This window comes from Euprymna scolopes, chromosome 41 (assembly GCF_053919585.1).
Source record: "Euprymna scolopes isolate OS-2025 chromosome 41, ASM5391958v1, whole genome shotgun sequence".
NCBI lineage: Eukaryota > Metazoa > Mollusca > Cephalopoda > Sepiida > Sepiolidae > Euprymna > Euprymna scolopes.
In genome coordinates, this window is record NC_136522.1 from 69314024 (window position 1) to 69327512 (window position 13489).

Consider the following 13489-nt stretch of genomic DNA (forward strand, 5'->3'; position numbering starts at 1 on the left):
GAAAATTGCCCTTGTTTTATTTGGACGCAGATAAATATTTATTTATTTTCTTTTTTATTCTTTTTAAAGAATAATAAAAAAATAAATAAATATATCTATAATAGTGAAAATATGTGAGGACAACTCTCAACGAATTTTTGATCTACAGACTTGAAATTTGTTATATAAGGTATTCAGACACGTCGAAAAATTTTTCATTGGTTTTCATCGAGAAGGAAGGGCTATTTACGGGTCAAAATCGAAAAATTGCTACTTGGGAGGTGGGGGAGTCATCGGATTTTTATCCATTTGTCAACTGTTTCACGGCTGCGCATGCACAAATCGTTTACATGACAGCTTCCTTATGCTAAGAATAAGTAAGTTTGAAAACGCTTTTTAAAGCTCTTGACAGATTGCCCTAATGGTTATCGTATTTGACTTACTGTCTTTAGGTTTTGGTTTCGGTCTCAGCTCGAGTATTTTTTCTTTTTTACTTACAAGAAGTGAATTGTTTAGAAAAATCATAATACTCGCATGCACCTGCCTCAGTTTATTTCCGTTTTGTTTTTACTTCATTTTTTTTTTTTTTTTTTTTTTTTTTTAAGGAATTTAACTTTGTTTAATACCAGGCAACGCTGGGTACATCTGCTAGTATATGACATTTTGAACAAACGATTTTGTATGGCCCGTTGTTATGATAAAGTACGGCGAATTAACTATTATGATATACATCCAATACATAGTCGCAAATTTATAGGGATTAGTACGTAATGCAAAAATGAGTACAAATTCAACCATATTTAATCATTAATTAGGTATAAAGCATCAGTTCTTATTCAACTGGCCATAACTTTTTTTTTTAACAAACTAAAATTTCTATTTTGTTTATATTATCAAATGGGTTGGGAGTTTCCACAATTTCTTATCCCACCCTGATTGTTGTGCGTTAAATGTGTCGACGATTCAGTTTTAAGAATTGGTGAATGTTTGATTTTTTTTTTTTTTTTTTTTTTTTATACACTTTGTTGTGGCATGTTTTTGTTTGTGCCAGTGGAATTTGAAATGATTTGAAATCGATTGATTGATTTTTGCAGTTGCTTGTTTTGTCTTTCATAATTTAATGCTGATCAATACATGTTATCGATTATATTGATTTCAAGCAGAGACGTTTTCTTACTGGATTCTGATTTTGGAATTTTTTGAATAATGTTGCACTGTTTAATGAGAAATTGTTTTCTTCTTTGCGTATTGTGAAAATGTATGTCTTTAAACTGAAATTTATGATTAATTTAAAAATGTAAAAGGAAGTTTATACCTAGTTTGGATATGTAAAAAAAAAAAAAATGTATACGAAGTTTAGACATGTAAAACTGGAGCAAAGTATATCTAGTTTCGATATATAAAAACAATAGTTTAGGCATGTAAACAATGTACCTCTGATTTAGATATCTAAAAAACAATGTGTACCTAGTTTAAATGTCTACAAGACGTAACGTATACCTAATTAAAATGTCTACAAAACGTGCCGTATACCTAGTTAAAATGTCTACAAAACGTGACGTATACCTAGTTTAAATGTCTATAAACATGGCGTATACCTAGTTAAAATGTCTACAAAACGTGACGTATACCTAATTAAAATGTCTACAAAACGTGACGTATACCTAGTTAAAATGTCTACAAAACGTGACGTATACCTAGTTAAAATGTCTACAAAACGTGACGTATACCTAGTTTAAATGTCTATAAACATGGCGTATACCTAGTTTAAATGTCTATAAACATGGCGTATACCTAGTTTAAATGTCTATAAACATGGCATATACCTAGTTTAAATGTCTATAAACATGGCATATACCTAGTTTAAATGTCTATAAACATGGCGTATACCTAGTTTAAATGTCTATAAACATGGCGTATACCTAGTTTAAATGTCTATAAACATGCCGTATACCTAGTTTAAATGTCTATAAAACAGAATGTATACCTAGTTTAAATGTCTACAAAACAGGACGTATACTTAGTTTAAATGTCCAAAAAAACATGACGTATACTTAGTTTAAATGTCCAAAAAAACATGACGTATAGCTAGATTAGTATCTAAAAAAAACATGGTGTATACCTAGTTTAAATCTCTAAAAAATATGCCGTATACTTAGTTTAAATGTCTAAAAACACATGATGTATACCTGGTTTAAATGTCTAAAAAAAACAGGACATATGAAAGCACAATCTATGTTTCCTTTAGAAATGTAAAAGTCGATATGTACTAAGAAAACAAAATTTGATATTAAAGAAAGCATAGTGGAAGAATGAAAATACCAAATGTTTAAGTAGAATCCTATCAGTATGTCAGATGTGATGCTATATAGGTCTAAGTTCTAAATGCTAAAGTCGACTTAAATAAAAAATATTTCAACACTTGTAGGAATTGCTGTTATACTTCAGAGAAGATGAAAAAAAAATGTTATTTGAGCCATCCATAACTATGGAAATCTAATTTTTAATAAATGCCTGTCAGATCAGAATATGATTTTTAAATTTTGAATTATTTAAAAATTTACATATGTATTAAAACTTTAACAATAAAATTCTTAAAAACCTGAATGTTTGCATGTATTATATGCACGGTATAATCATATTGACACACCGGTTCTTATCAGATCGCCAAAGTTAAGCAACGTTGAGTCTGCTTACTATCAGATGGGTGACCATTTAGGAATTCCAGGTGCTGTATGTTCTCTCCTCTTATCCCTGCATTGTTTCCAGTCGTCCTGAGTCTCCACTTTCCACTGGTATTTAATAATGCTAACTCAGGAAAGGTATGGATAGAGAATGTGCAACTCTTGCCACAAAAAAATTCAGTGCGCAGACATCCTTACAGTGGGTATCCATACTCCCTCAAGACTGAAGGAAGCTACCAGTGACATTCATCCTAAGCGGGTTGAACTCGTTTCCTCCGAAGGTTGAAGAGTCAAAGGAATATTAAATTCACAAATGGTCTCCAGTTGCATGTATGCCCTGGCCAGGGGAGTTAAAGGTGTTAGGTTTTTGCAATTCTTGCAAGCAGGTGTCGACATCCTCCTGCATACAGTGCCTGGTATTCCCAAATGGGTGACCATCTGATACTGACCAAGTTTAATATTGCTTAACTACAGTGATTTGACAAGAACCAGTGGGTGGACATGATTATGCCGTGAATATAGGATTAGGATCCTAACCTCAATACTATCCTATGATTGGGGAAGTTTCCGTTGTCAGCAATTTATTAACATCTTCCCAACTTCCTCTTTTTGGCCAGATTGGAAATATTAGGTTCCTGAAATTTTAATTGAATACTAATTTATATGCGCTCCTTGGGTGATGTTGGTACGATACCTGAATGTGTCAATTACCATCTTTACCCAGCTGGGACTTAGCCAGAATCAGAACTGTGACATCATCAAAATTTGCCGCACAGTTTACTTAACACGCAGAAAGGTGCTGAAATTCTGAGCCAGTGAAATTGCAGCAGACAACGTCATTTAAGAAAACATTTATTTGATATCATTTATTTATGATATGAAAAAATAATTTTGATTTGAGAAAAAACAATCACACAAAAAGAAAAAAAAATCATTAAAAAAATTAGGAAAAATGTTTTGTTTGTTATTCAAAAAGGTAAATATTTATTCATGAAACTTACCTTACAATGAGTGTTTTCTTTACTTAATTTGAATTTTAATTCTCTTAAAGTTTCCTAAAATTGTCCAAATTCTCTGTATTTTTTTTGTACCAAGAAAAAGAATTTTGTTTTCATTTTTTTAATTAACTTTTCATTAAATTATTTTTGTAATAACAAAAATATAGTTTTCATTGAATTATTTTTGTAATAACAGAAATAATATAGTTTTCATTGAATCATTTTTGTAATAACAGAAATAATATAGTCTTCATTGAATTATTTTTGTAATAACAGAAATAATATAGTTTTCATTGAATTATTTTTGTAATAACAGAAATAATGTTTTTCATTGAATTATTTTTGTAATAACAGAAATACAGTTTTCATTTAAAAAATTAGCTAGTATTTGCGAAAGAAAAAAATAAATTTTTGTTTGGCACCTTTTGGCATTTTGTGTAAACTGCCAGGAAAATTCCAACATTAGCACGGTCCTTGTCCTACATAAATACCACCTAGTGTCTAGCACTTTATAACTAGTACTTTTTTTTTTTTTTTTTTTTTTTTTTACAAAGGCATCACCACTTATCAAGGCCCAGAGGCCACTAAGGTAATCGTTGGTAATGGAAATTCGGTAAATTTGTTAACTTATATGGAACGGCTCATCCAAAACTTGTATTTGTTAGGCTTGAAGGCAACCATATCATAGTCAGCTGGAAAGCAGGAAAACGGAAGACAATTCCACAGGTGTGCAGTTCTAATAAAGAAGCTTGCTTATGGAATCTACGTTTAGGTTTAGGTACAGATAAAGAGTGGAGGTGTTTCTTGTGAAAGTTTGGCGAGGATGGGGGACCATAGATTGGAGCTCAATCGAGCACTTACCCTGAAAATAACAATAAAGCAAACTTGCAATATCTCTTCTGTGAGAAAGAGGTTGCTTGGAAGAGAAAAGGACATTCCCTACGAGGCTACAAAGTCTATTTTTAACTCTATCAAGGGAGGATAAGTCCTTTCTAGCAGCTCCTGCCCAGATGTGGCAACAGTACTCCATCCTTGGATGTACCTGGCTCTTATATAGATAGAGAATTGCATCAGCAGTGAGATATCTAGTGGATCGATAGAAGGATCCCACCATTTTTCCAGTGGCCTTGGCAACAGATTTAATGTAGGTGTTCTATTTCAGTACTGGAGTAAAGGTCAAGCCCAGAAGCTTGACAAAACATGAGGCCTCCCTAAGACAAGAGCCATTCATTTTAATTGGTGCCAGATGGGGATCAAAGCATTGGTGATGTAAAGATAAAAGCTTGGTTTTAGATGCATTAAAAATAACATGAAGTAGTACGAAGAAAAATATTTGTAGAATTTCTTGTAAAAAGATATGCTACTTATTTGTGTGAGAAAGTAACTATGATGAATGTATTCATTTTTATTAGTAAAAAAAAAGTGCTTATTTAGAATTCCACTTATTTAAAAAAATATATACTGACTAATCTTTATAATGTTATGTACTCATCACAGAATGAGCATGTCATATTCCAAAAATCATATAAATTAAGACTAGACTAAGAAAATCAAAATTTATAATTTTAGCGATTTTAATACTAAATGTATCTATTATAAGGCTGATATTGATCCTGATAGTTCGAATTGAGTTGTCCTCCTCTAATTTATTCAATATTGCCGATTTGAATCCTATGTCTTGCTTAGTCATAAAATTTTATTTTCGTAGTTTAAAAAAAAAACTACTTGATCAATAAACATGATTTTAGAACATGACATCTTTGTTCTGTGGCGCGTACATACATCATGAAAATTTTAAAGATTTTTCCGTATCCTTAGTTTTTTTTTTTGGGGGGGGGGTTAAGTATTATTCTAAATATGCACTAAAAACAATCATCAAAAATCATTCACTTTAAATTAATGCCGAATCTCCCACAGAAGAGACGTTGCGAGCCTATCTTTGTTTTGTTGTTATTTCCATGGCAGGTGCTCATCTGAGCTCCAATCTCTAGTCCCCCCCCCTTTGCCAATCTTTCACGATAAACACCTGTCTAGCTGAAACCACTGTGAAAAATTTTCCCCACTCTTTATCTGTGCCTAAATCAAAACGTAGATTCCATGAACAATGCTTCTTTTTTAGAACTGCATGCCTGTGGAACTCTGTTCCATCTGCCTGCTTCCCACCTGACTACAACCTGGATGTCTTCAAGTCCAACGTAAACAAATTCCTGATGAACCCCCCCCCCTTTAAGTAGACACTTTTATTAAATCCCCACACTAACGTACTGTACATGCGATAACCCTTATCCCTGAGTGGCTTCCGGGCCTTGATAAGAGGTGATCACCTTGTAAAAAAAAAAACCTTTATATATGAGAATGTTTTCTCCGTGATAAAGTGCAAATTCAAAATGTAAGATTAATAAGCCAATTCAACGCAGATATTTTTTAAAAAAAACAAAGGGATCTTGTTTTTTTTTTTGTTTTTTTTTGTTTTTTTTTCAGTGGCATCATGCCACGAGGGATAAATAGGATGAAAAAAAAAAACTGCGTCTATCCTGATGAAAATGAGATTACGTCGAAAAGTACTTTGATTTATAAAACAAATAAATGTGTGTTTGTTTTTTAATCTGTGTTGAATTGGCTTACTAAACTTACATTTCGAATTTATTTGTTTAAAAATCAAACTTTTCGATGTAATCATGTCTTCATAAGGATAGACAGTTTTTTTTTGGGGGGGGGGGTTGTCATTTTTTTTTTTTTTTTTTTTTGTCATTTTTTTATTATTTTTTTTTCATGATGCCACTAAAAAAAAAAAAAACCTATTTGACGTTATCAACGGTGATTTTTAAATGTCCACGCTGGGAGGCATGCATGATCGTGCACAGGAAGTAATATGAAGATATATTTTTTTTTTTTTTTTTTTTACAAAGGAGTCACCACTTATCAAGGACCGGAGGCCACTCGAGGTTAAGGGTTAATAAGTGTATGTTAGTCAATGGGACAATATCGTAGTAATCGTTAGTAGTGGAAATTTGGTAAATTGGATTACTTAAGAGGAACGGCTCATCAAGAATTTGTTTACGTTGGACTTGAAGACGATCATATTGTAGTCGGTTGGAAAGCAGGGAAACGGAAGAGAGTTCCACAGGCGTGCAGTTTTAAGAAAGAAACTTTGTTCATGGAATCTACGTTTAGGTTTAGTCACAGATAAAAAGTGAGGGGGGGATTATTGATGGTGGTTGCAGATAGACGAGTGTTTTTCATGAAAGTCAAGCGAGGGGGGATCATAGAGTGGAGTTCAGTCGAGCACTTGCCATGAAAATAACGATAAAGCAGAGACAGGCTTGCAACGTCTCTTGTGTGGGAAAGAGGTTGCAGGAAAGAGAAAAAAGCACACACCCACTAGGCTACAAAGTCTATTTTGAAGTCTGTCAAGGCAGGGTAAGGTATGTCTAACAGCTCTTACCCAGATGTAGCAACAATATTCCATCTTCATGAAGATATATTTTCTACTTGATAAAAGCGTTGTTTGAGTGCAATTTCAAATTGTAAGATTAGTAAACTTATATTAAAAAAAAAAAAAAAAAAAAACATTGTCTATCCTGGTGAAAACTTGATTATGTCGAAAAGCTTGATTTATAAACAAATTAATGTTTGTTTATTTTTAAAAATCTGCGTTGAATTACTGAACTTCCATTTTGAATTTGCCTTTTATGTTTTGTACAAATTATAAAAGAAAAAAAAAGGGGGGATTACTTATTTTTGGGGGGTTAGTTTTTTTTTCACCTCAAACACGGCATATTGTAACTTGTAGCATAAGAGGCTACTATTTGGGTTCGTGTCTAACGGGGGAGTGTGGGGAGTTGAGCAGCAGGATGTTTGTTCACATCACATTTAAACTTCTGCAGGTTAGTACAATCACGGGAGCAGTAAACTGGGATGGAATTCCAAAGTCTAGCAGTGCAAGAGAATAAACTATTAGAGTAGAAGGTTTTCGGCATCTAGGGACCTCAAGAGTGAAGGGGTGGGATTTTGCTACGAGTTAGGTTAATCGGAAGCATTTTCTTTGAAGGGGCACAAGTTGCAATAAGTTAATCAGAGTATATTCCATCAAAGTATTTGTAAGAACGGACACAAGGATGTGACATTGCGGCGACGGAACACAGGTTAGAGCTTGGCCGAGATATTTGTTTTTATATTAAAATGTCTGAATTTTTAACGTCGTGACGTCATTTCTTGCAAGCTTTTCAAACTTAATGACTAAAGCTGCAACACTATATGTTTTGGTTTCAATTCTAGCTGATGGCACCCAAATTATGTTTTTTTTTTGTTTTTTTTTAACTTTTGAAATCACAGCTATATATTGGGTACAATATAATAATCAATAGAGAATTGACTATATATTAAATAAATACAAAATCTATATAAATAAAATATTGTATTTAAGCATATCTTATGACCGAGCAACGCTGGGCGGTTTTCGTGTGTGTGTGTATATTTGTATGTTTCTTCAATTATATTTCACCTTTTATTTCTAGCAATTCTTTAATTTATGAAACTCGATGTAACTACAGAGCATATAACAAACAAATAACAAAAATCTATACTCGAAATTTCATGATGTTGACCATCTTACCGTTTATTCCTTTAAGTACGTTGACACGCACAATTCTTGACAGCACCTGTTTTGTAGCGCAAAAATCATTCATTCAATTATTATATCAATCAGCGAATTTATCTCGCCCTCAACTCATCAGAAGAAAAAGAACTTATCAATTTTAAAAGAAAATAAATGCATGATTACCAAATTCCGAAAAAGACGGCATTAATAAAAATGAAGCTTCTCTCCCAATTTCCGAATTTCGTAATCATGCCCATATGCTTCATTTTCTTTTTAAAATTCATATGTGCTTTTTACTATGATGAGTTAAGGGCGAAATAAATTGAAGAATTGACTTAATAATTACATGAATGATTTTGTGTAACGAAACAGGTGCTGTTAAGAATTGTGCAATATCAACATATTTAAAGGAATAAATGGTAAGATGGTCAACATTTTGAAATTTAGAATATAGACTTTTGCTATTTATTTCTTATGTTTGTATATGTATGTCCAGTTTTTAAAAAATTGAGATTTGAACTCGACTATTAACATTGTAAAAACTACTTCTTCAGTAATGTGTACTCTGCCTATTCCTTCTCATTTTTTTTTTTTTTTCACCCAATTACATGTTTGCATATGGATAACATTGGTTACTGTGCATAATTTCTTTTTTCAAGTTTTATATTTTCATTTTTTTTTTTTTTTCTTGAGGTTAAACTTTTTTATTGGAATTTTTAACGGCTTTCTATTTTTTTTTTTTTTTTTTTTTTTTTTTTTTTTTTACATTTGGGGGTGAAAATCTATTTCTATACGAAAATGATCCCCCCCATCTTATGTTTACATTTGCTTTGTTTTTTTCATCGCGTATCGATTACCTCAAAGCATCTTTTTTCAGAGTTACTTTCATCCATTACGTTTAAAAAGTTCTTGGTGAGCAAGTTTTCATTTATTCCATTCCGTTTGTTCAGTATTTTTTCCCCTTGTGTCATTCCCCATTTTGAATATTGTCAGCTATTTTCTTGTCTTAATGTTTGCAGTCAAGTTTATTGTGTTTTTTTTTTGTTTTTTTTTTTTGCGTGTGTGTGCGCGTAATTCCAGAGATGCTGCTTAGATATATATGATACTAGCAGGGGTACCTGGCATTGCCCGTGTGTGTTGAGTAAGGAAGCCCCCACCCCCCAAAAAAGTAGTTGAATCAAAACAGTATGCAGTTTGGGTGGAGAGAGGTGTAAAAAAAAAAAAAAAAAAAGTGGTAGTAGGTAGGTAGGCTCGAACCTGTAACGCGAAGGAGGAAAAGGTGTAAAAAAAAAAAAGTGACATCTTTGTCGTTGCGTCCATAGCAAAACCGGAAGTCGCAAATGTTTAAATTAAAGCTAGTCAATCGAAAGGAGACAATGACTTGCAAAAAAAAAAAATGGTAACGCAAAAACTGACCCCTCCTTGTAGAAAGCTGGCGAGTTTAGGGTGAAGGAATTAATGTTTTTGGCCAATTTTTCGATATTTGTTGTCGGAGATGTGGAGCTTCAAAACAATACCGATCTCGTAAGGATTCATCGCGTGTGTCAAAAGTTTTTGGCAGACACACACACACATTTTGCCTTTATATATAGACTAGCGGGCGTACCCGGCATTGCCTGGGTGTTTGGAGATGGGGAGGGGGGAGAGGTAAATCAAAACAAAATGGAAAATACAGACTAAGCGAATTAATAACAGTTGTGTGAGTTGTGTGATGTCTTTCGGCGGTCAGAGCCCTCCAAGGTCACTGCGGCAAGCGGCCTCCAGTTGGGACGGTATAGGCGGCGTCGAATCAATAGACCGCTGCACCGTTTTGCTGTCCCTCTTTACACAGACAAGCATGTGGCGTAAGCTATTGGATTCACTGCGTCTCATAGCGGTATAACCAGGGATCTGAGGTTCATCTGGTACAGACTTCAGCCAGGTATCCAGCGCCGACTTGAACGATTCTGTTTTGCAGTTCGTGATCTCTCTGATGTTACGTGGTAGGCAATTGAAGAGCGTAGGACCCCGGGAATTTAAACTCGATTCCCTGAGCCGTCGGATCCAGTTGTCCCTGGCACTGGTTAGGGGTGGTACCACACACCTTCTGCCACGTTTTGAGATATGGTGCTGTATACCAGCGTTGGGCACCTGGTTCTCCATCATACACCAGGTATAGATGATTGAATATCTTTCTTGCCTGCGTTGAATCGATTTGATATTCAACGTATCCAGCAGTTGCCAATAATTCAATTGACTATAACCAGTTATCTTTCTTAGAAACGACTTCTGGATGGCCTCTAATGCTTGAATATGACCTTTTCTGTCCGGAGTCCACAGCTGACAACAGTAATCGATGTGCAGCAACACCAGCGACTTCCAGAGTGTCAGCATTAGGTTTTTTGTCTCGTTTTGAAAGTGTGTAGAATCCAACTGGAAAGGCTCCGTGCAGTTGAACAAACTTTGTCGATCTGGGAGGTGAATGTACCATCAGAATCCAACGTTACTCCCAGATCGCGCACAGTATCTTTGGTTTTAATTAGCTTCCCGTCTTGGGTCGAGTACTTAGATGCTTCTCTCAGGTCCTTCCTTCTACCGTATTTGATACACTCAAATTTCCCGGAGTTAAACTGCATATTGTTGTCATCCGCCCATTGGTAGATAGCGTCTAGATCATCTTGGAGAGCTTGTACCCTGTTTTAACTATGCTAAAAAAAAAGATGTTAAAACTAAATGAATTCAGAAAAACAAAAACAAAAAAAAAAACAGCGAACATAATGGAAAAAAAAAACCAAGCATGCAACCGAACGATATTAAAACTTTTTAAAAAAATCGGGAAAAAAAACAAAAAAAAATAGCGAACGTGATGAAAAAAAAAAAGAATGAAAAAAAAATGGCATAAATAACCCTGTTTAAAAATCGGAAAAAAAAATCTTACATCTTGGTTCAAGCTTGCAATGTTAAGATAACAACGCTGCTTCTTAACTGACTGAGCTATGAGCGCGCCAGCAAAATTGGGTCAGTATTTTTAATATCTGAACTAATTCAAGAAAGCCAAAAAAGGTCTAACTTGTCACGAAGGAACGATATTTTGCTACCCCTCCCTTTATAAAAATATCCCGTTGAGTGTGAAGGAATTAATGTTTTTAGCCAATTTTTCGATATTTGTCATCCGAAGGGTCATGCTTCAAAACGATACCAATCGTATGAAAATCCGTTGCCTCTGTCAAAATTTTTTGCGAGACATACAAACACACACACATTTTGCCTTTTGTTAGATAAGATGAGCGCGTAAATTCTCTGAATGTATGTCCTAGAGCTGCACCTCAGAATTGTCATCAATTAGTTGTATGCAGCTGTGTGTGTGGGGGGGGGCGTACAAAACCTAAGGTGGCACTTAATATGATGGAATATGCAGAGAGAGAGAAAAATAACATCAGACATGAATACTAAAGAGAGAATAATCTAATGTCCCGAGACAATCAGAAAGACACAGGTTTGGGGGGGGTCAAAGATCGATGAAAAATAATGAATAATGGTAAAATGACAAAGATTTTCAATTCTTCAGTAAAACTTTCGGACACCCTGTAGAAGGGAGTCTATATGATTGTCTGAAAAGAAAGAAGAGTTAAGAAACAATTAGAGTTACGTGCGCGCACATTTCTTCTTGCATAAACAGTTTGCCAAAAATAATCATAAAAATGGGAAACGAAACATGTAAGTTGGTACTTAAAATGATAAAATATACAAAAGGGGGTGTGTAACAGCAAAGATTAATACCAAAGAAAGGATAAATTAATGTCCCAAAACAATCACAAAGTACACATATTGCCAGGGTCATAGATATAGGAAAATATATTATCTTAAAATATGAGGATGTTAGTTTTTAAAATAAGCAAATTATCTGAACAGGTTGAATTGTTTTGTGATGGTTATTGGAGGAAATGATCACTAATTCTTGGGTGGATGAAATTCAATCGACGATGGTGTCCAGTCAGCATTCAATACACATACTTGTGTTTTTTTAATTAAATAAAAAAATATATGGATTTTAAAGATAGCAACAAACACAAATGTTGGCTTTGTATTAATTGAACTACAGTCGGTATCAATTGCAATTAATTGAAACAGACGAGTATAATACAGACATTTTATTCATCTTATCAGACAAGGGCAGAGAGAGAATAAATAAATTAGTTATTACTAATATTTTTAACAGTTCTTTCTGAATATCTTCCCTTGATGCTACCAGACCAGGCTGTCTGAAGATACTGGCTTCTTCACCTAAAATGCACCAAACAGTTGTGTTATTGTCTCTTTTCCCTTTCTCTTTTCAAAACTCAATCCTGTTCAGCAAAAACAATTTTTCTCTACAAAACAAGCAAACCAAACTTCATAAATAAATATTTGAAAATATGAACTGGAACTTTTTTTTTCCGAAATTACTGGATTCCACATTAAGTAACCTGAAAAGGGTTGATATGCTATGAAAGAAAACAACCAAACAAAACTCAATGAAGAAATATTGAAAAATGTAATGAACTTTCTTTCTTTTTTTTTTTTTTTTTTCAAAATTACTGGATTCGGCATTAAATATGCATGTCATTTGTTGCTGGTTGCTATAAGAACATTTTACATAAGCATGAAACTATGTATTAACGATAGAAAAATATAACTTTACAGGAACGATTATTGCAAATAATGTGAATCTGCCATCTTGCTTTGTTTTAAAAGTCTGTTCACTCACAAGGGAGACAACCTCATTCTTTTAGAGTTATTTCCCTTTGTTTCCAAATGGCAATTGACTTCAAATGTCTCGATTTTTATTCAATTTTGTTGCTGACGTCACATTTTCGCTTGTTTCCTACTTCCATTTTCACTATTCACACACACACACACACGTCAAAATCAACAAACGGTATTATTTTTACATTATTTCTCATTGATATTAACAGCAACTTGTCAAATTAGAGAGATCGAAACAAAAAGGAAGAGAATATGAATGAAGAAAACTTTTCTTTTTCTTTTTTCTTTGCTTTTTTTCTTTGCTTTTTTCTTTTCCGTTTTCTTTGCTTTTTACTTTTCTTTTTTGTTTCTTTTTCCGTTTTCTTTGCTCTTTTCTTTTTTCTTTTCTTTCCTTTTTCTTTCCTTTTTTCTTTTCTTTCCTTTTTTCTTTCCTTTTTTCTTTTTCTTTCTTTTCTGTTCATTTTTTTCTTTTTCTTTCTTTTTCTTTTTCTTTTTCTCGTTTT

At 33.5% G+C, this 13489-nt stretch overlaps 1 protein-coding gene across 36 annotated transcripts in view; it reads left to right on the forward strand.

Annotated features, from left to right (window-relative positions):
- Positions 1 to 13489, forward strand: part of LOC145266600 (splicing regulator ARVCF-like) — a 494180-nt gene that overhangs the window by 462756 nt on the left and 17935 nt on the right. For 3 of the 36 annotated variants that reach the window (XR_013864755.1, XR_013864758.1, XR_013864756.1), the window contains one exon: positions 9139 to 9173. The exons of the other annotated variants lie outside the window; for them this stretch is intronic. The gene's annotated coding sequence lies outside the window, so the exon portion shown is untranslated. The remainder of the gene's footprint in view (positions 1 to 9138; positions 9174 to 13489) is intronic. 36 annotated transcript variants of the gene reach the window in all.